General features: G+C 46.3%; 1 protein-coding gene across 2 annotated transcripts in view; it reads right to left on the bottom strand.

Moving 5' to 3' along the window:
- LOC143299641 (uncharacterized) overlaps positions 1-11072 on the bottom strand; it is a 47211-nt gene extending 36139 nt beyond the window's left edge. Inside the window, exons 1-2 of one of the 2 annotated variants that reach the window (XM_076612943.1) lie at positions 10855-11072; positions 7104-7249 (exon numbers count right to left, since the gene is read on the bottom strand). The gene's annotated coding sequence lies outside the window, so the exon portion shown is untranslated. Of the gene's footprint in view, positions 1-7103; positions 7250-9697; positions 9779-10854 lie in introns of those variants that run through there. The other variant, XM_076612945.1, reaches the window with a different exon arrangement.
- Between the last annotated feature and the right edge of the window lie 8864 nt (positions 11073-19936).

Below are 19936 nucleotides of genomic sequence, written 5' to 3' on the forward strand. Positions count from 1 at the left end.
CAGTGCATGTGACGGCAATGGGGCCACAATGTCCCCAAACAAGGTAACAGTCCATGTGACAGCAATGTGGCCACAATGCCCCCAAACAAGGTAACAGTCCATGTGACAGCAATGTGGCCACAATGCCCCCAAACAAGGTAACAGTGCACGTGACGGCAATGTGGCCACAATGCCCCAAAGCAAGGTGACAATGCATGTGACAGCAATGTGGCCACAATGTCCCCAAGCAAGGTAACAGTGTATGTGACGGCAATGTGGCCACAATGTCCCCAAGCAAGGTAACAGTGTATGTAACGGCAATGTGGCCACAATGTCCCCAAGGAAGGTGACAGTGTATGTGACGGCAATGTGGCCACAATGTCCCCAAGCAAGGTAACAAGTGTATGTAACGGCAATGTGGCCACAATGTCCCCAAGGAAGGTGACAGTGCACGTGACGCTCGCAAAGTGCTCCCCCCCCCCCCCAACCCCCCCCCCCCCAAAAAAAAAAACAGACAGGGAGAGAACAAAGGCTGCGGAAGAGGTCAATCAATCAATCAGCATTGTATCGACAGGCCCCAACAAGCGCCTTGGGACTGGGGGCTGTTCAGGGCCCGTGGTCTGTCGCCATCGTCACTCACTGCCTACTACACGTGCTGCCCGCCTCGCCGGTGCCACAAGTGTTGATTTGTGGCAATGAGGAACACACACACACACACGGTCTCACTGACACATTGCTCAGGAACGGTTTACAATGCCTTCAGGCTTATAAACTGTGCAGAGGACTATCACCTTACAAATAAATCTATCTTTCTCTTTATTCCCACTCTTCTATTTCTCCATCTCTCATACTTTCTCCGTAATTACACACACACACACACACAATATATATATATATATGAATAATTGTGTTTGTATGTATGTATGTATAATTGTGTGTGTGTATATATATATATATATATACACAGTGTGTGTGTGTGTGTGTGTGTGTGTGTGCGGTCAAAAGCACACAACGTGCACACACACCAGCCTTCTCACTCTCCCTCCTCCTCCCCCACCCCTTTCTCTCTCTCTCTCTCTCTCTCTCTCTCTTCTCGCTCTCTCTCTCTCTCTCTGACGGTTTCCAATGCCCTCTTGCATGTCAACTCTGTTGGTAGGGGTGTGATGTCACACAAATAAAAAAATCACTGGACGCTGACATGACGCCCCACCCCAAGGGCCCACACATATACCACACACACCCAGACCCTCTCCCTCACTTCCAAGCTACTCCCCACCCTCCTTTCCCCCCTCCATCCTCACAAACGCTGTTCAGATCAACGACAGTCGTCGATCACATGCTGTAAGAAAATCTGCGCAGACAGACCACGAGTTCATTGTACGAGCGTTAACAAAACATTTTGTCACGACAAATTTTCCCGGCAGCACAATGCCCAGCCCCAGCGCCATCGTGTCTGCAGAAGGCATGATCCCTGAAGGTCCGGCCAGGGGACCCGTATGTAAGGGCAGTAATCCTTCCTCTTTTCCAACACGTGATACATGAAAGCCCATTAACCGACAAATGTCAAATCAAATCAGGTTGTTTAGTACACTGGCAGCTATGGTTTTCCTTCTATTTTCTTTGCAGATTACCCCCTCACTCCACCCCATTTCTTCGACGTATCTTCCTCCGCCGGCGAGTGCGGACAGCGGAGTTGTCTGCCTTTACCTGGCGACATACCGTGTCACCACACGGTCCCAAACCGGCAACAAGGTCAGAGGGTCAAACCGGAGCCGAAAGCCCCGTGACATATTAAACCACCAAAGCAAAATCATATGCGTCAAATGCCGATAAAATTTCCATTGAATCTGGAAAACAAAAAAACACACACACACAAAAAACAAAGACAATGAGATATATGGTATACTGACGGTAACTTAATCCTCAATACAACCATGTCATTGACGTGGGCCGTTTCGCAATGTTTCGCAAAACACACACAAAACAAACTTTTTTGTGTTGAAACATTATATTTAAAGTTAAACTGAAAATCGGTGCAAAACAACATATTGAATTCAGCAGTACATTTATTACACAGTATGTGCATTCCAACCAGCTATGTTGAGTATATTTGGAAAAAAAAAGCTCTAAACCCGAATGATATGGTTTCTCAATTTATTGATTAAGACCCAAACAGGCTGATACAGATCTGTAGGCCTGTATTCAGCGCTCTTTGTGTGAAGGCTTGTGTAAAACAAGGTATTGATCCATATCTAATTGCTGCATTATATATGCATTACATTCTTGTAAGTGCGCGCTTCTGTGTGTGTGTGTGTGTGTGTGTGTTTATTTGTGCGTGTGTGTAGTTTGCTAGGTACATTTTGGTATGTACAGGCAACTTTGATGCACTGTATTATATCAGCAGTTTTCTGGGCAGTGTCATATAAGTATCCATTACTATTATTCACAGGTCTGGTGAACTGGTGACGGGGAACAACCGGTGTGCAGAGAGAAAAATGCGCCCCCGGCGAACCTTTACCCGACAAAACTTTCAGACAGGATACAGACAACCAGCGGTGTGTATGACTGGTTGCTAAAACAAGTCTCGGGAGTATGTGTGAACGAGGAGGGGGAAGGAGTAAACACAAACTGTCAAAGGAGCCAACAAAAACACATCGAAAGGCGAGAAAGCGAAAGGGGGAGGGTGTGGGATTGCATTGAATCGAGTGCGAGTCATTTTGTTCACCGCGATTTTAATTTGTCCTCTTCTGTCAACAAAACACCTGTGTGTGTTTAACGTCATATACTGGGCGACTTTTCAAATCTCTTTGTACCCACCCCCCCTCCCGCACCCTCCTCCCCCCCCCCCCCCGTCCCCAACACAACACACACACCTACCTTTACCCCCCCACACACCCCCCCTCCCTCCTTCTCCCCCTCACTTCCACCCGCTCCATCTGACGACACGCCTTTTGTGGAAGCCCCACGTTTTCAAAGTCAAACCTGTTCGTCGTATTGATTTCCCACCAATCAAACCTCTATCATCTGTTCGTACAGAAAAAAAAAGGGTGTTCCAGAGAAAGGAAGGCACTGTTCACTGTCTGTGTTATCACTGTCCCTGCTGTTCTCCATACATTCTCTTGCTTTCGTATTTGAATGGAACCAGGTCAGCCATTCTTATTCATAAACCTATTAGTTAGATCCGTTGTCCAGAATACACACACACACACATAAACAGACACACACACACAGACACACAACCCCCTCCCCACCCTCTGCTCCTCCCCCCCACACACACGCACGCACGCACACACACACACACACACAACCCCCTCCCCACCCTCTCCTCCTCCCCCCCCCCCACACACACGCACGCACGCACTTAAAAGAATCATACGTTTACAGTGCAACAAAATATCCAGATACTCCTTAGGGGCGGGGATGAGGGAAGTGTCCTCAGGTTACACACATAAAACTTTGAACAAATAAGTGTGTGTCTGTACGTTTGCTTGTGTGCGTGTGCGTGCGTGCGTGCATCTGTGTGTGTGTGCGTGTGTGTGCGTGCGTGTGTGTGTGTGTGTGTGTGTGTGCGCGTGCGTGCGTGCGTGCGTGCGTGCGTGTGTGTGTGTGTGTGTGTGTGTGTGTGTAGATGAGTGTGAGAGAGAGGAGACAGAGAAAGATGATCACAGTGGATCACCGACCTTATTTTCCTCTCGTTTTCAGTGCTGAATTGCTTGCCGTTGTCTCCGTCTTTCTTCTGGATTGTAATAGATTGGCAAAGACCGAGTGAGATAGGTATATCTGCGTCATCTACAGTGTGTATTGTACAGAAGTGATTTCTTTCCCCCACCCCCACACACACACCCCTCCTCCACACCATCTTTTTCGCACCACTCACCCTTAACCCTCGCCCCACTACCCCCATGCCTTGTGATTTTCTCGGCTTTAGAAGAGCTACAATTATCTGCTCCGCCTGCACGTGAACGATCCGTAAATAAACATAAAAGCCAGTGTTACTGAACCCACCCCTCTCATATCACTCAAGCGTGAATCCATGCACACACACAGGCGCGCGCGCGCCTCATTTCTTGGTGGATACAGAGGATTTGGTCACTATGACAGGGTCTTGGGTTTTTACTGCAGTAAATCCTCAGTATCAGCCCTTTGTAAGTCACAGTTCGCATTGTCTGGTGTAGCTACTGTCGTGCGGAAGACAAAATGATAGGGACCTGTTCTGAACCAGCTTAGGCGAACAGTTAGTGTGTGTGTGTGTGTGTGTGTGTGTGTGTGTGTGTGTGTACGTGTGTGTGTGTGTGTACGTGTGTGTGTGTGTGTGTGTGTGTGTGTGAGAGAGAGAGAGAGTGTGTGGGGAGGAGGGTAGGGGGGGTCCTGTATTATGCTTCTCTCTGTGTGTGTAAATGCGTGCGTGTGTGTGCGTGCGTACGTTCCTATGTATGCGTGGGGTGGGTGCGCGTGCTCGTGCAAGTTCCTACGTGTACGTGCATGTCACTTACGTATGCGTAGGAGTATTCTGACACCCTTTTCCTCTCCTCTGAACTCAGTTACAATATCAACAAAGTGGCCATGCTCTTTCATCCATGGAAAAAGCCAGTGAAGCGGCGTGTGTGGTTAATGTATTTTAAGATATGCACTTCAAATGCATCCCTCTGATGCCCACACCAAAGGAAAAGACACTGATTGAAGTGGGGGTGATTCCATGCTGGTCAAAGCGAAAGGCATGCTCTTTTGTTAGATTCAATGCTTCCTGCAGGTGGTGTGCATATTATCCAGGTGGAGAGCTTTTCTTCCTTTTTACGGCTCGCGTGTGTTTACCTACAACGTTATCGTGAGTCTGTGTAATGACCCTGTGTTTCGGTGATCTATGTGCCTGAATGTATGTATGTATCTGTGTGTATGTTCGTGCACACAGCAGCAAAGACAGAAGAAATGAGCAAACAAATCAGCTTTTATTCAAGCTTTTCCTTGACTTGAGACCCAACTACTCTTACCGCACATGCGCATCTGGAGTTCTCCGGGTTGCGGAAACGAGGCCAGCTTTCGGAATTATTTCGAAAGAAACATCAGAAGATGAGCGTGCATTTTAACGGATTCCAAAAACGAACAGCCACATTCTCCCCCCCCCCCCCCCCCCCCCCCTCCCCGTTTCCAGCAAACCACTTTCGGTTTCACGAACACGTTTCTGATAGCGCAAAATAGTATTTGAATCGTTTTGTATATTCTGGTGCGACCCACGGCCTCATCTTTCAACAGGCCTCTCCACCCCCGAAGTTCGGACTTGTTTTTGTATAGTTGTAAAAAATAAAATAAAAAAATCGGCCATAAAGGCTTTGCCTTTTTCCTTTTGTTCAGACTAGCCCAAAATCGAAACGCTCATTCCTTTGTGAAAGACTGGCGTCACATGTGACGCGGTTAATCTCTCGTTTTGCTCTTTTGAGCAGTACAGAAAAACAGGCGAACCAAAAAAGAGTGAAATCCCGGACAAGTTTATCGTTGTATGCACAACTAACCGATCCCTTGACAGAACGGATTTCCTCAGGCGTTACAGGGGAAGGGACATGACAGCTCTGTCAAAGGAGCCCTGATCTCTCCTTTCAAAGGCGAGACGAATCAGTGTGTGGGCACAACAAAGGACGCTGTGGTCCTTCGCTGGGTTGCTGCCCTTGTTGGGGTGTGCCTCGGTGTGGAATGAAAACTGGTGATAAATGACCGACTTGACTCTGAGCACTTGTACACCGAGACATTTCAGACATTCAGCCTGAATCCATATCAAATGATGCAACATACAGGTAGTACGACTACACATGATAAAACTGACCGGTCCTGTCATCCTAAAAGTCAGCACAATTGTCAGCATCGACTTGTGGTAGTGAACAGGCGATACTGAATAAGCAAAGTGCTGATCAACAGACGAAGTTCATTCGTATTCGTCCAAAGTTTAGTCAATCACCAATCTAGCATTTTCGTTTTAAACTGAGAACGTGTCAGATTATACACACCCACATGAGGACAGCACCCGGTTAAACACCCAGTTACGGACAATCGCTATCACAAACACCCCATTTTACTGGAGTGTGCATGGTCCCACACCACAATTAGCCGTCACCCAGCACCGCGCGAATTTAGAGCCGCCATATATGTCCCTTTAAATCACCACAAAGCCTTTACATGCCACAGGGCAATAGACCAAGCGACTGCCCTACACCTATCTATACCAACAAGGTCGTCACGTCCATCAAAAGTATAATAGACTATACATAAAAAAGAAGGGGTATGAAAGAATGAAAGAAAAAACGCAAAAGAGAGAAAAGGTATAAGAATGAAAGAGAACGGACGAACGAACGAATGAAAAGTATGTGAAACAACAGACCATTCAAATCTTTGGCAAACAAGTAATTTCTCTCTGAAAACGAACTCGTTTTCGCCTCTGTTTAATAATTTTCCTGGAAGAGGGTTGCAAATGTACACAGCATGAAATAATGTCTACTCTTGTATCTATAAAATAACACTTCATGGACACTTAAAAACATGTTATTGGAATATACATTTGGAAAAAAAAAGATATCGTCTAATTTCGCCAGACTCGCTTTGTCAAGCTGTGTAACGTCTGCATTACACAATTGAAACTGATCATCCAACTGATCATCAGTCTTCCAACACTGAATAATCAAAAACGCTAGTGTTTTCAACAACATGATATTACAATGACTACTTTCCCATCTCCTTACCTCACCCACCTATTCAACGTTTCTTCATACGTGTGTGTTCGCTGCATGCAGCTTCAACTTTTTCAGTGGCCACATTTCTTCAGCATGACAGCTGGTTGTGTCCGTGAGCCAAGAAGCCCTGACTTCTGAGGTTTGGGATCCCAGACCTCAACATGGCTCACCTGTCGTCTTGTGCTCGCTTCTTAGATCTCAGCCATGTGACACGATTGTTTTGTAGTTTGTGTAAAAGAGAGGAGACAGACACAGACACTAAAGGATAGAGGCAAAACAAAACAAGACAAAAAAAGCAGGGGATACAGACTGACGACACGTAACACAAATACACACGCAGACAGACACGCAAGCGGACAACAGACAGTGACATATTCGGACTGCAACACACGAAAACCCCAGGCTTACCTTTCGCTTATCAAAACAAGTCGGGCTGAAAGCAGTCACCTGACCAACAAAGACTGTGTCCGCTGGGTCTGTCTGACGGCTTCCTCGGGGCTGTCCTCCCTCTGTCAGTGTCAGGGTCACAAGCACGCGCTGTCCTTGTCGGAACTCTGAAAATGCCGTGATTTCAATTATTTACATTTTCGTCGCAAACAGGTGGTTTGAAACGACAATAACAACAACAGGGAAACAGAAAAAAGAACAGGGGACATGGCTTTCATTTTTCTACCGAACTGGCTGATATCTGTCTGTTGCTGGCTGATAACTGTCTGTTGCTGGCTGATATGTCTGTTGCTGGCTGATATATGTCTGTTGCTGTCTGTCTGTTGCTGGCTGATAACTGTCTGTTGCTGGCTGATATCTGTCTGTTGCTGGTTGTCTGTTGCTGGCTGATAACTGTCTGTTGGTGGCTGATAACTGTCTGTTGCTGGCTGTCTGTTGCTGGCTGATAACTGTCTGTTGCTGACTGATAAATGTCTGTTGCTGGCTGATATCTGTCTGTTGCTGGCTGTCTGTTGCTGGCTGATAACTGTCTGTTGCTGGCTGATAACTGTTGCTGGCTGATATCTGTCTGTTGCTGGCTGATATCTGTCTGTTGCTCAACTCTTCGTCCTGTTTCTCCTCATCCTCCTTTTCTGGTTCACTGTTCATCAGTATTGTTCATACTGTTCATCAGTATTGTTCATACTGTTAATCTGAGAAATACAGTACGTCCAGGTGGCACAACTAGGCCTATGTCAGCCACAAACAGCACAGCGAAAGATCAGGTACCAATATGCTCATCTCATGGTTTCGGAATGTGCTGTATACTGTCAAGCCTAACAATCGGGAAAGAACATAATTCAGACTGTCGACATGAAATAGACAAATGATAAATACATAAACGATTCTACATGTACCCAGTAAAACGCTATACAGTAACGCGGCTCAGCGCCGCCCATTCAAAGTTTGCACAAACGTACGTAAGAACCATCCACCGCCAGTGACGAATGTTCGACGTTCCCTCTGGCCATCGAATGCCTAGCTTGCGGCGATTTTCACAGGAGAAAATCTGCATGTGCATCGGTGTGCCACAAACTAAACGTTAAAAGGGGGGACACGGCAGTGCCAAAGAGACCAAAAATGATGATTTTTCATGATTTGGGTTTTTGATGGATTTTGATTCTTCTATGCATAAGTTTTTCCACTGTAAAGATGTCTTTAACAATGAAAAAAATGCCAATAAAGATTGCTTGCTGAATCACGAAAGTGTTTATTAATAATTTTTTTGTTCAATTTTGACACAAGTCGTCAAGTTTCTGGCCTTGACAACATACCTTGGACTGGCTCAATGAGTAAACCTACAACCATGAGTCTTTGCATGATTGTTTTATGACATGTTATAAGTTCTTTCACGAGTATGTATGAAAATATTCTCTGGGTTTTAATTCACAGCAGTTCCAATCTTTTCACCCATTGTAAATTTTGAGGATTTAGCAATACCCAAAATTTCAAAAATTCATAAAAAGTACAATAACTGAACAATCAACACAATCTCACGTGAAAATGAAGATAATGCCATTGTGTATCAAGTCCAGATAACAAAAAGTGTCTGCATGCAACACATGGGCCACAAACCCGATCTCTTTGATATATTGTTTGGCGGCCATTTTGATTTGTTTCCATAGCAAAGGATAATCACAAAAATCTAAGAACACTTTTTTTGTGATCCACAAGTGATGATACACCTAGTAGACAAAAAAAAAGAGAGATATAGTCGGAGAGAAAAAAAGTCGTTATTTGACTGTAGTGTCTGGCCTATAATTATATTAAAAGCGCGATGCAGAAGGACTGCACCCACGTTGACCTGAGAGACTGAAAAAAATGGCCGCCTCTTGACCCACAAAGCGCTGCTAGGGCTCGACCTACTGACCTGACAAACTTCTCCCACACATCGTACATGGTCCACAGTGTCTTTGCTTCCCCCTCGGTGCCACAACCACTCCTCTACACAACAGCAGCAAAGTGTGCCAGCAAAACTGATAGGAAAAAAACCAACAACCTGTCGGATTCAATTCAATCGTGAACACAATCCTCCAAAACTGACAGCAACACAGACATGGATTGGTCAAAATAGATAAACACGATGATTTACAATATAGCGCCTTTTTTTTCCAAACTGGGGCAGAGCTCGTGGCGATCCTATGTTGGTTTTTTGTTGTTGTTGTTGTTGTTTTGGGGTGGTTTTTTTTTCCATTATGTTCTTTCCCCCGATCATCACTAAAACGAGTTTGGCTGAAAACAACGTTAACTGCAGCTTTTTCGAGATAAGCAAATGTACACAATACCATTTTTTGTTGATTTAATGAAAATAAATCCAAGTGACACGGCAGGATTTAGAGATCCATACACAAACAGGGGTAAGAGAGGGAGTCCGTTACTTTTGAGACCCCCCCGAAAATTTAATCATTTTCAAATGTACGCCTATACAGGAACTCTGCATGGTGACTGGTCTGACAAGCGCGTGCACACACACACACACACACACAGCACTAACCATCGTCCACCCACATATGTACCTTCGATTCAGCAAACCAGTACGTATTCGCTAGCTTTCAACTGGGACCGTTTATCCCAACAGCACGTCATCAATAGCGGTATCACTTTATCAACGTGTGGCCTCTTTTGGGCACAGATAATTTCAGAAAAGAAAAAGGAACAAACATTTATCACAATGCCCGAAGCCTGTACTTCCTCATTTGTGTGGAACGTGTCCTAAAGCACGTGCTGAGCGTGCCAGATCTTGTACTGATCGATCGATTTGGAGAAAAACACACGTGCATAGCTATCCGTGACCAGCCGTCCACACCGATACACACTCCACCAAAAAGGTTTTGGGTTCAGGTTCGAAGACCCATACCCTTTCACGGCCAACGGTGCAGTGAGTTAAACCCACTGTGTACAGCGCTCGACACGGGAAGGCGGGGCCAAACCCTCTCCTCCCGCCGCTTTCAACCTTACCCTGCTAAGTCAGGTTCCCATTCACAGCTGGGTGGAGTGAGGATAACCGGAGTAAAGTGCCCTTCCAAAGGCCACAACCCGCCCTACAACAGGGCACTGGTCCCTAGTGAACACTGGAACATAAATCCAACGCCTGACCCTCTATGTCACGGGTGTGTCAACACTGTCACACGTTCACAGGTCTTTCCATTTTCAGGACGAACTTGCTGGCATCTCTGGTAGCTCTGATGTCACCCACTCCAGACGAGTTCGTTTTGAAAGTATGGAAAAATCGTTTCCCGGCAATCAAAACTTTCTTTCAGAATCATTTCCTGCTCCCATAATCTTCATCAAAAATCAGAAAGGACACATGCACACGGTGGTGGAGGACGGTCTTAATACTATCACTACTGGGCTGCTACTACTACTGCTAAAAACAAAAAGGTAATGGGTGAATTAACATTACTACTGCTATAACTACTACTAACTACTACTACTACTACTACTAATAATAATAATAATAATAATCTGTATAGGACCTATTCTCTAAATAATTTTTTTTTTAATCTAACCCCCCCCCCAAAAAAAAAAACGACTGGGAAAGGACATGTTTGAAAGGGTTACAACAGAAAGACCATAATTTATGCTGGACTCGTTTCTTCCTCAAAAGAACTGTGTATACAAGCAGAGGTTTCCATCCTTTCGCCCTTCAAGGCACTATGACGTAAACACTCACCAACGCGAAAGGAGTGACAAATATGACGTCAGTACATCAAAAGTTTTCAAAAGGACGTCACGCCAAGAAATACACAGTGGCAGTCCGCCATCACTCCAAGAACGAACATCGATACATTTTCACTGGGTTTCTTCAAAATAACTACTGGCTGAACGTCCGTGAAGGCGGTGCCAGCAAAGTGCCACAAAAGAAGCACCACATCAGTTTCTCTCTCCCACCACACAGTCTGTAAACAAGTGAACAGCGGCCCTCAGTGACACAGATTCTACAGTGCAGCGCCACTGTGCACACGGCACGGAACGCGGCGGCCGGCGTCTTGGATTTCAAGTACTCCGCCTCATTTCCACCCCCGGAGGAAAAAAAAAGAAAAAAAGAGAGAGACGGTTATGTTTCTAATCCCAATGACACGGCTATTCTGTGGAATGATAGTCTTTAATACATCCCCGGTACCAGTATATTCCCTTTTCGCACAAAAAAGGGAAGAAATATATATATATATATATATATATATATATATATATATATATATATATATATACACACACACATATATATACATACTGGAAAAAAAAGATTCCACTTAACTTATTTTCATTTATTCATTCATTTGTGCATTGTTGTAGCTTCATATACTGGCCCAGTCTGGGACGGGTCAAGGTCATTTCAGTCGTCAATGTGCATTTGTTTTGAACCTTTTGTCTTCATCCAAAAGTAATGTGAAATGTGAAATCTAAGGCCTTAAAAAGTTGCAAATTGTGTGTCAAAACAAGTCTTTTTTTTCCTGTATACACATTTATCTATTGTAGTATTTGTTCAGACCCCTTAGAATGGGTCTATAGCTTTCTGGATTAATCGTTCTCTCCGAGCATGGCCGCCGAACGTTGAAGCTGAAGAATCGTTCTCTCCCTCTCTTTCTCACACGCGCGCGCGCGCGCGCGCGCGCACACACACACACACACACACACACACACACACACACACACACACACACACAGGACAAAGGTAAAATCCACACGTAAAGCAAAGGATTGGTGGATACAAACGGGCAGATAAACATGCCAAGCCGATGGCTGGGTATTCAAGGTGCGCGAGCCGTTCCTGTCACAGTGCAACTCGGTCAGGTCGCCTCTAGGATGGACGTTAATGACCACTTTCCTTTACACCAGCCCAACATACGTGCATGTGCATGTGTGTAAATACACATGCCTCTGTATGAAGGTACACTTGTGCACGCGGATGAGTGGGTGTACAAATACACGTTTTTGAACTACGCACGTTCGTGTAAGCGCATGTGTGCACACATACACATGCGATTATATGTAGGCCTGCGTGTGTGTGTGTGCGCGCGCGCGCGTAGGGGTCTATGCGCCGTGCGTGAGTGCACAGATGCTTTTTGTACGTAAACGCGCGTGTGCGCCTGCCAGCATTTGTGCACAGGAACAGCGTGTGTTGTGTGCGCGTGCATTTGTTTGCACGTATATGAATACGTACACGCACGCGGCTGCCTATGTATGTACATAGGCACACCGTGCGTTTGCCACCAGCACGTAATTTTCCACCCTCATTAGAATGTCATCACCGATGGGTCCTTTTATCCACGCAGTAATTACCGGCAGAACCTGTACTGACTGCTCTCCCCTCTCCATATGCCCCACCTACCCCCCCCCCCCCCCCGCCCCCCCCAGCCTCCACACACTCCTATTGTCTGTCATCCTCTCCCTTATCTGCACACCCCACACCTCCGACACATCTCGTACAGCCAGTCAAAGATACTAACAAGAATCAGTTAGTCTTTGAGCCCGTGACGGACATGGGCCTTCGCGAAAAAAAACCATCTTTTACGAGGGCCATGGATAACCTTTGAAGTGGGTCAGTTCGGGGACAGCCCTCCCTACCTCGATACCCACCCTTTCACCCACCCCTGGTAACGCCCGCTTTGTTGGGATCTTGGCATTGTTAACGTGTCGGAATAGGACAATCACTTGTCTTTGATAGCCAGTGTGGGAAGGTGGTTGAGAAGGGAAGGGGGAGTGAGGTGTGGGGACAAGTGGAAGGTGAGATGGACAGTAGTGTGTGGGTGGGAAGGGGGGGTATGTGGGTGAAGCGTGCTCTGTGTCTGTGTGTGTATGTTTGAGCGCGCATGCATGATTGTGTAAAATGTGTGCATGGCTGTTTATTTTGTGAGATTTTACCCTGCAGAGTGCCATTTATAACTCTCTCTCTCTCTCTCTCTCTCTCTCTCTCTCTCTGCCAAGTATCAGTCACAAAGTAGACAGGCCAACAAAAGTACCGGAGCATAAAACGGTCATCAACATTGCACGTGGAGCTAATTACCATGATCGTTGTTCGTGAAGAGCTCACTGAGACATTCAAGTTCAGGGCAGCGCTGACTACACTGACAGGGACAATGGCTTCTGCAGATCCTTGAATCAGGATGACTGTACATTCACACAGGAGCGGAGGTAACAGTGGTGAGAGGCCCGGAAGAATTCAGGATGAGAAGGAAGACGACGAAGAGAAATAGACGATAAAGGTGAGGCAAAAGACGACGATGAAAAAGAAAAGAGAGGGGAAAAGAAATTGGAAGGAAGGTAGAAAGAAAGGATTGGGGAAGAGAAGAAAGAAAGAATAGAGACTGAAACGAAGCACAAAATGAAGGAAGAAAGAAAAAGAAACAGTTACAGACATAATCAGACCGAACGATATAGAGACAGACACAAAAAAAAGAATGTATATCAAGTCTAGCTGAACGGTCATTCAAAACTCAACACCCTCACTTCAAAACAGTGGCGTCCTTTGTACCTCATGACAATCTAGTCCGACAACGACCACCAGAACAGTAAAGACAACTGCTGTCCCGACTGTTGATCGTAGTGGATAATGTCTTGCCCAAGTTACATCCCCATTCTCTCGGCCAAGGGGCCTTTTGGACACTCGACATTGGAGACTGCCCACTGATCTAAAAATAGTCTATTTCTAGATCAATGGGGGAGGCACCCAAAGGCCAACTTTCCCAAGGCTGAGTAACTAACAGACAATGCAATCTTGCCTCCTAGTTTGAGAGTCATAGTTCTTCACACAACAGAAGTCTTAGCTGTTACTGAATTCCTTTTTGAAGTGGAGAAACCATTGATCATACAACTCTCACTTTGCTGTTGGCCCAACTGTAAGCTTATGTCAATATCTGATATAAGCAGAGCGAACCGAACCCTGTGGAAACTACAGAATTGATAAACAAACATGATCTTGTGCACCACGTCTGGAAATATATAAATCCCCGGGGATTACAGTTAGTGCACCACATGTCTGGTAATGTAAAAATCGCCGGTGATTACAGTTAGAAACTCTAGAGGACGTGCACACTAACGGCTACAGGCTAATGGGGCTGAAGTGGACAGACTGTCAAAACCAGACGGGTAACTTCACGTTCGTGTTATCAGAAGACCTCCCGGTTCGCTTTATCTTCCTTCTCGTTTGGCTGTTCCCGTTATCGGTCACCCCACTCCTTTCCCCCAACTGTTGTCTGATTAACATCGATGTTCACACACAAACAACAACAACAAAACAACCTCAGTTAAAAATAAAAGTCATCCATCCCCATCAGGTATATGACAGCCAGACTGGGAACCAGCACCAGAGTAGAAGTCACTTTAATGACTGACATGTCAACGATCACTGGTGACCCATGCCTATTCATCCGTCACTGCATTCAGTGCAGCTGACAACCCGGTCACCAAGCTTCAGTTAGGCAGACAGGACTTTCTCGATCCTGCGGGTGTACAGTGCCGATGACGGATCGACAAGTGACTGAACGTACAAACGGTGACTATACAGTCTTTGAGGGAAGCCGTGAAGATCGATTGTAATTACAATAACTATGGCTTTGGTCCCATGGGCTCTTTTGAGTCAGAGAAATAATCGTTGCCAGCAGATGCAGGAAGGGAAACAATTCCAGTATTCTCATCAATGTAGCTGCAGTCACAGAAAAGCAATCGCAGTCTGCGGATGGAGGAAGGGAAATTACTCCTGCATGGTCTGGGTGCCATACAATGATGGATGAGTTGTACTTTGATGTGAGAGCCTTTACTGTGTGGAACGACTGACCATCAAACTCTGTTCCTTGAGAGACCTGTGCTGTTGGCGTGACGTGTGACCGGGCTTGTTCCGTGAGGAGGATGACAGAGGACGTGCGCATGCGTGGAGTTGGGTTCAGTTTGTTGCGATTTCTCTCTGCTTTCAGAAACTTCTATTTTCTAGCTTCTTTCACCTGTTTATCTGCTTCTTCCCCCAAACTATCCACAAGAACACCTGTATACAACGATAAGCAAAGTTTTTCGTTGTTACTCTGCCTGTAAATTTTCAGATTGAATCAAAAACCATTATAGACATCCTCACGTCCTGAATATGCAGTTGTTTTTTGTTGTTTTTTGTTGTTTTTTTTTGTTGTTATGTTTGTTTGTTTTTTTTGTTGTTGTTGTTGTTGTTTTTTTGGGGGGGTTGTTGTTTTTTGTTTTGTTTTGTTTTGTTTCTGCATTCAGCGAGGGCACCATCTGTTCGGAAACAATAGTTCAGGACAAATGTACACTGCCTGACTCCTGTGACGACTTCCCAAGCATGGACGAAATCACCATCACCACCGGAGGTATCGAGAAACTCCTGACCAACCTGAACCCCACCAAAGCAGCTGGCCCAGACGGCATAACGCCCAGGGTACTAAAAGAACTGGCCAAAGAAGTCACACCCATCCTGGCAGATATCTATAAGTCCTCACTACAGTCAGGAGAAGTACCAGCAGACTGGAAGGAAGCGCTGGTGACTCCTGTATTCAAAAACGGAGAGCACTACAAGTCGTCTGACTATACACCCATCTCCCTTACCAGCATCTCCACAAAAGTCATTGAACACATCCTGGTCAGCGCCATCATACAGCACCTAGAGGCGAACGACATACTGTCCAGTCAACAACATGGTTTCAGGAAACTTCGATCCTGCGAGACCCAGCTCCTCGAGTTTACCGAAGAAGTCTCTGCAGCAATGGAAGACAGCACTGCAACCGATGTCATCATTATCGACTTCACCAAAGCGTTCGACCGGGTGAACCATAGTCTGCTAATCCAGAAGTTAGACCACTACGGGATCTGAGGGAACACCAACAGAAAGCCATTCTGTCCACTAATGTCATTATTTCTTTAATTTTAAACAGACATACCAGACTTCATAAAGCACAGATATAGGCCTACCATTCTCTTTGGAAATTGATCAAATCACATCCATGCCACTCAAGTTAACACGATTGACGGTCCTCCTTGCCTCCGTCAATTCTGGTAGAAACATTCAGAACGCATTGCATACATCTTCCTTTGATTCGGTCGTGTATCTTGCCTCATATTAAACTAAACATGCATATTCATACAATTATAAAATTTAAATGAATATTTACAAATTGTCCAAATTACACTCCCGATGTCTTAAACTGGGCCGCATTTAGCCAGTTAATTACATTATTGCACATAATCTGAGTTACAGCAAGAAGGATAAAGGAGCTGAGAACCATTTCTTCTCTTACAATAGTTTTGTGATAATCATGAGGGAAAATAACTTTAGGTTACCGACTTCAGGTTTGTGTTCTGAACTCCAGGACCTTTGAATATAGGCGTCAAATATGAATACGATTGATTGGGCTGCTGGGTCTACTAATAACCTGCTTCGCTATGACGAAAACAGCGGTATTCGGTTGTTTTTTTCTGTTTTCTTTCGATTATTTTGTGCCCGTGCTGCAGACCAGATCGCACGAACATTTTCAAAAACCATTCCTTGAATTTGGGACACCAAAAAAATCAATTTATTACTGAAGACGAACCTGTCCACTTCGCAAGATGACTGCACAAAAGCGTCCGAACCGAGTATTACGTGTGTTACTAACTTGGGGGAGGGAGGGGGGAGGGACAAAAACAATGACAGGGTCACAGCATCAATCCATAGTATGTTGTAACGACCAAAATTTTGGGGACCCCAGGGCAAGACAAAGTTGATAAATGAACAAAACATTAAGTAGTAACCCGAATATTCCTACCTTATTTTTCCTTCTTTTTTGGTTTCTCCAATATCCCCAACAGGCCGGACATGCTGGGAATCTTTGCCACTCCCAACACACGTAGTCTGAAAATTGTACACACACTGGTTGAACCTTGACCAAAATGGCGATGTCGGTGCAGTGCAGCGAAGCGTTGCAACTGTTCGGAAGGACGTCATCAGCTGCAGAGCACGTGATGTTTGTGTCCACTACGTGTTGCACGGGCTTCAAGGTTCGTGCTGAGTACAGTTCTATACAGATAGCGCCAGTCCTGGCCACTGGTCCAAACACTCTTTTCAGATTGTCACCAGTCCTGGCCACTGGTCCAAGCACTCTATACAGATTGTCACCAGTCCTGGCCACTGGTCCAAGCACTCTATACAGTCACCAGTCCTGGCCACTGGTCCAAGCACTCTATATAGATAGTGCCAGTCCTGGCCACTGGTCCAAGCACTCTATACAGATTGTCACCAGTCCTGGCCACTGGTCCAAGCACTCTATACAGATAGTGCCAGTCCTGGCCACTGGTTCAAGCACTGTATACAGATACTGCCAGTCCTGGCCACTGGGCCAAGCACTGTATACAGATAGTGCCAGTCCTGGCCACTGGGCCAAGCACCCTATACAGATAGTGCCAGTCCTGGCCTCTGGTCCAAGAACTCTATACAGACAGTGCCAGTCCTGGCCTCTGGTCCAAGCACTCTATACAGATTGTCACCAGTCATGGCCACTGGTCCAAGCACTCTATACAGATAGTGCCAGTCCTGGCCTCTGGTCCAAGCACTCTATACAGATTGTCACCAGTCCTGGCCACTGGTCCAAGCACTCTATGCAGATAGTGCCAGTCCTGGCCACTGGTCCAAGCACTCTATACATATAGCCACCAGTCCTGGCCACTGGTCCAAGCACTCTATACAGATAGTGCCAGTCCTGGCCACTGGTCCAAGCACTCTATACAGATAGCCACCAGTCCTGGCCACTGGTCCAAGCACTCTATACAGATGGTGCCAGTCCTGGCCATTGGTTCAAGCACTCTATACAGATAGTGCCAGTCCTGGCCATTGGTTCAAGCACTCTATACAGATAGTGCCAGTCCTGGCCACTGGTCCAAGCACTCTATACAGATCAGTCCTGGCCTCTGGTCCAAGCACTCTATACAGATAGTGCCAGTCCTGGCCACTGGTCAAAGCATTGTATGCAGATAGTGCCAGTCCTGGCCTCTGGTCCAAGAACTATACAGATTGTCACCAGTCCTGGCCACTGGTCCAAGCACTCTATACAGATAGTGTCAGTCTTGGCCACTGGTCAAAGCACTGTATGCAGATAGTGCCAGTCCTTGCCTCTGGTCCAAGAACTATACAGATTGTCACCAGTCCTGGCCACTGGTCCAAGCACTCTATACAGATAGTGTCAGTCCTGGCCACTGGTCAAAGCACTGTATGCAGATAGTGCCAGTCCTGGCCTCTGGTCCAAGCACTATACAGATTGTCACCAGTCCTGGCCTCTGGTCCAAGCACTCTATACAGATAGTGCGAGTCCTGGCCACTGATCCAAGCACTCTATACAGATAGTGCCAGTCCTGGCCACTGGTTCAAGCACTCTATACATATAGTCCCAGTCCTGGATACTGGTTCAAGCACTCTATACAGATAGTGCCAGTCCTGGCCACTGGTTCAAGCACTCTATACAGATAGTTCCAGTCCTGGCCACTGGTCCAAGCACTCTATACAGATCAGTCCTGGCCACTGGTTCAAGCACTCTATATAGATAGTGCCAGTCCTGGCCACTAGTCCAAGCACTCTATACAGATTGTCACCAGCCCTGGCCACTGGTCCAAGCACATTATACAGATTGTCACCAGTCTTGGCCTCTGGTCCAAGCACTCTATACAGATAGTGCCAGTCCTGGCCACTGGTCCAAGCACTCTATACAGATAGTGCCAGTCCTGGCCACTGGTCCAAGCACTCTATACAGATTGTCACCAGTCTTGGCCTCTGGTCCAAGCACTCTATACAGATAGTGCCAGTCCTGGCCACTGGTCCAAGCACTCTATACAGATAGTGCCAGACCTGGCCACTGGTCCAAGCACTCTATACAGATAGCCACCAGTCCTGGCCACTGGTTCGAGCACTCTATACAGATAGTGCAGGTCCTGGCCACTGGTCCAAGCACTCTATACATATAGTGCCAGTCCTGGCCACTGGTCCAAGCACTCTATACAGATTGTCACCAGTCCTGGCCACTGGTCCAAGCACTCTATACAGATAGCCACCAGTCCTCGCCACTGGTTCAAGCACTCTATACAGATAGTGCCAGTCCTGGCCACTGGTCCAAGCACTCTATACAGATAGCCACCAGTCCTGGCCACTGGTTCAAGCACTCTATACAGATAGCCACCAGTCCTGGATACTGGTTCAAGCACTCTATACATAGTGCCAGTCCTGGCCACTGGTTCAAGCACTCTATACAGATAGTGCCAGTCCTGGCCACTGGTCCAAGCACTCTATACAGATAGTGCCAGTCCTGGCCACTGGTTCAAGCACTCTATACAGACAGCCACCAGTCCTGGCCACTGGTCCAAGCACTCTATACAGATAGTGCCAGTTCTGGCCACTGGTCAAAGCACTGTATGCAGATAGTGCCAGTCCTGGCCTCTGGTCCAAGCACTATACAGATTGTCACCAGTCCTGGCCACTGGTCCAAGCACTCTATACAGATAGTGCCAGTCCTGGCCTCTGGTCCAAGCACTCTATACAGATTGTCACCAGTCCTGGCCTCTGGTCCAAGCACTCTATACAGATAGTGCCAGTCCTGGCCACTGGTCCAAGCACTCTATACAGATAGTGCCAGTCCTGGCCACTGGTTCAAGCACTCTATACATATAGCCACCAGTCCTGGCCACTGGTTCAAGCACTCTATACAGATAGCCACCAGTCCTGGCCACTGGTTCAAGCACTCTATACAGATAGCCACCAGTCCTGGATACTGGTTCAAGCACTCTATACAGAT

The sequence above is a fragment of the Babylonia areolata genome, chromosome 25 (assembly GCF_041734735.1).
Source record: "Babylonia areolata isolate BAREFJ2019XMU chromosome 25, ASM4173473v1, whole genome shotgun sequence".
Lineage (NCBI taxonomy): Eukaryota > Metazoa > Mollusca > Gastropoda > Neogastropoda > Buccinidae > Babylonia > Babylonia areolata.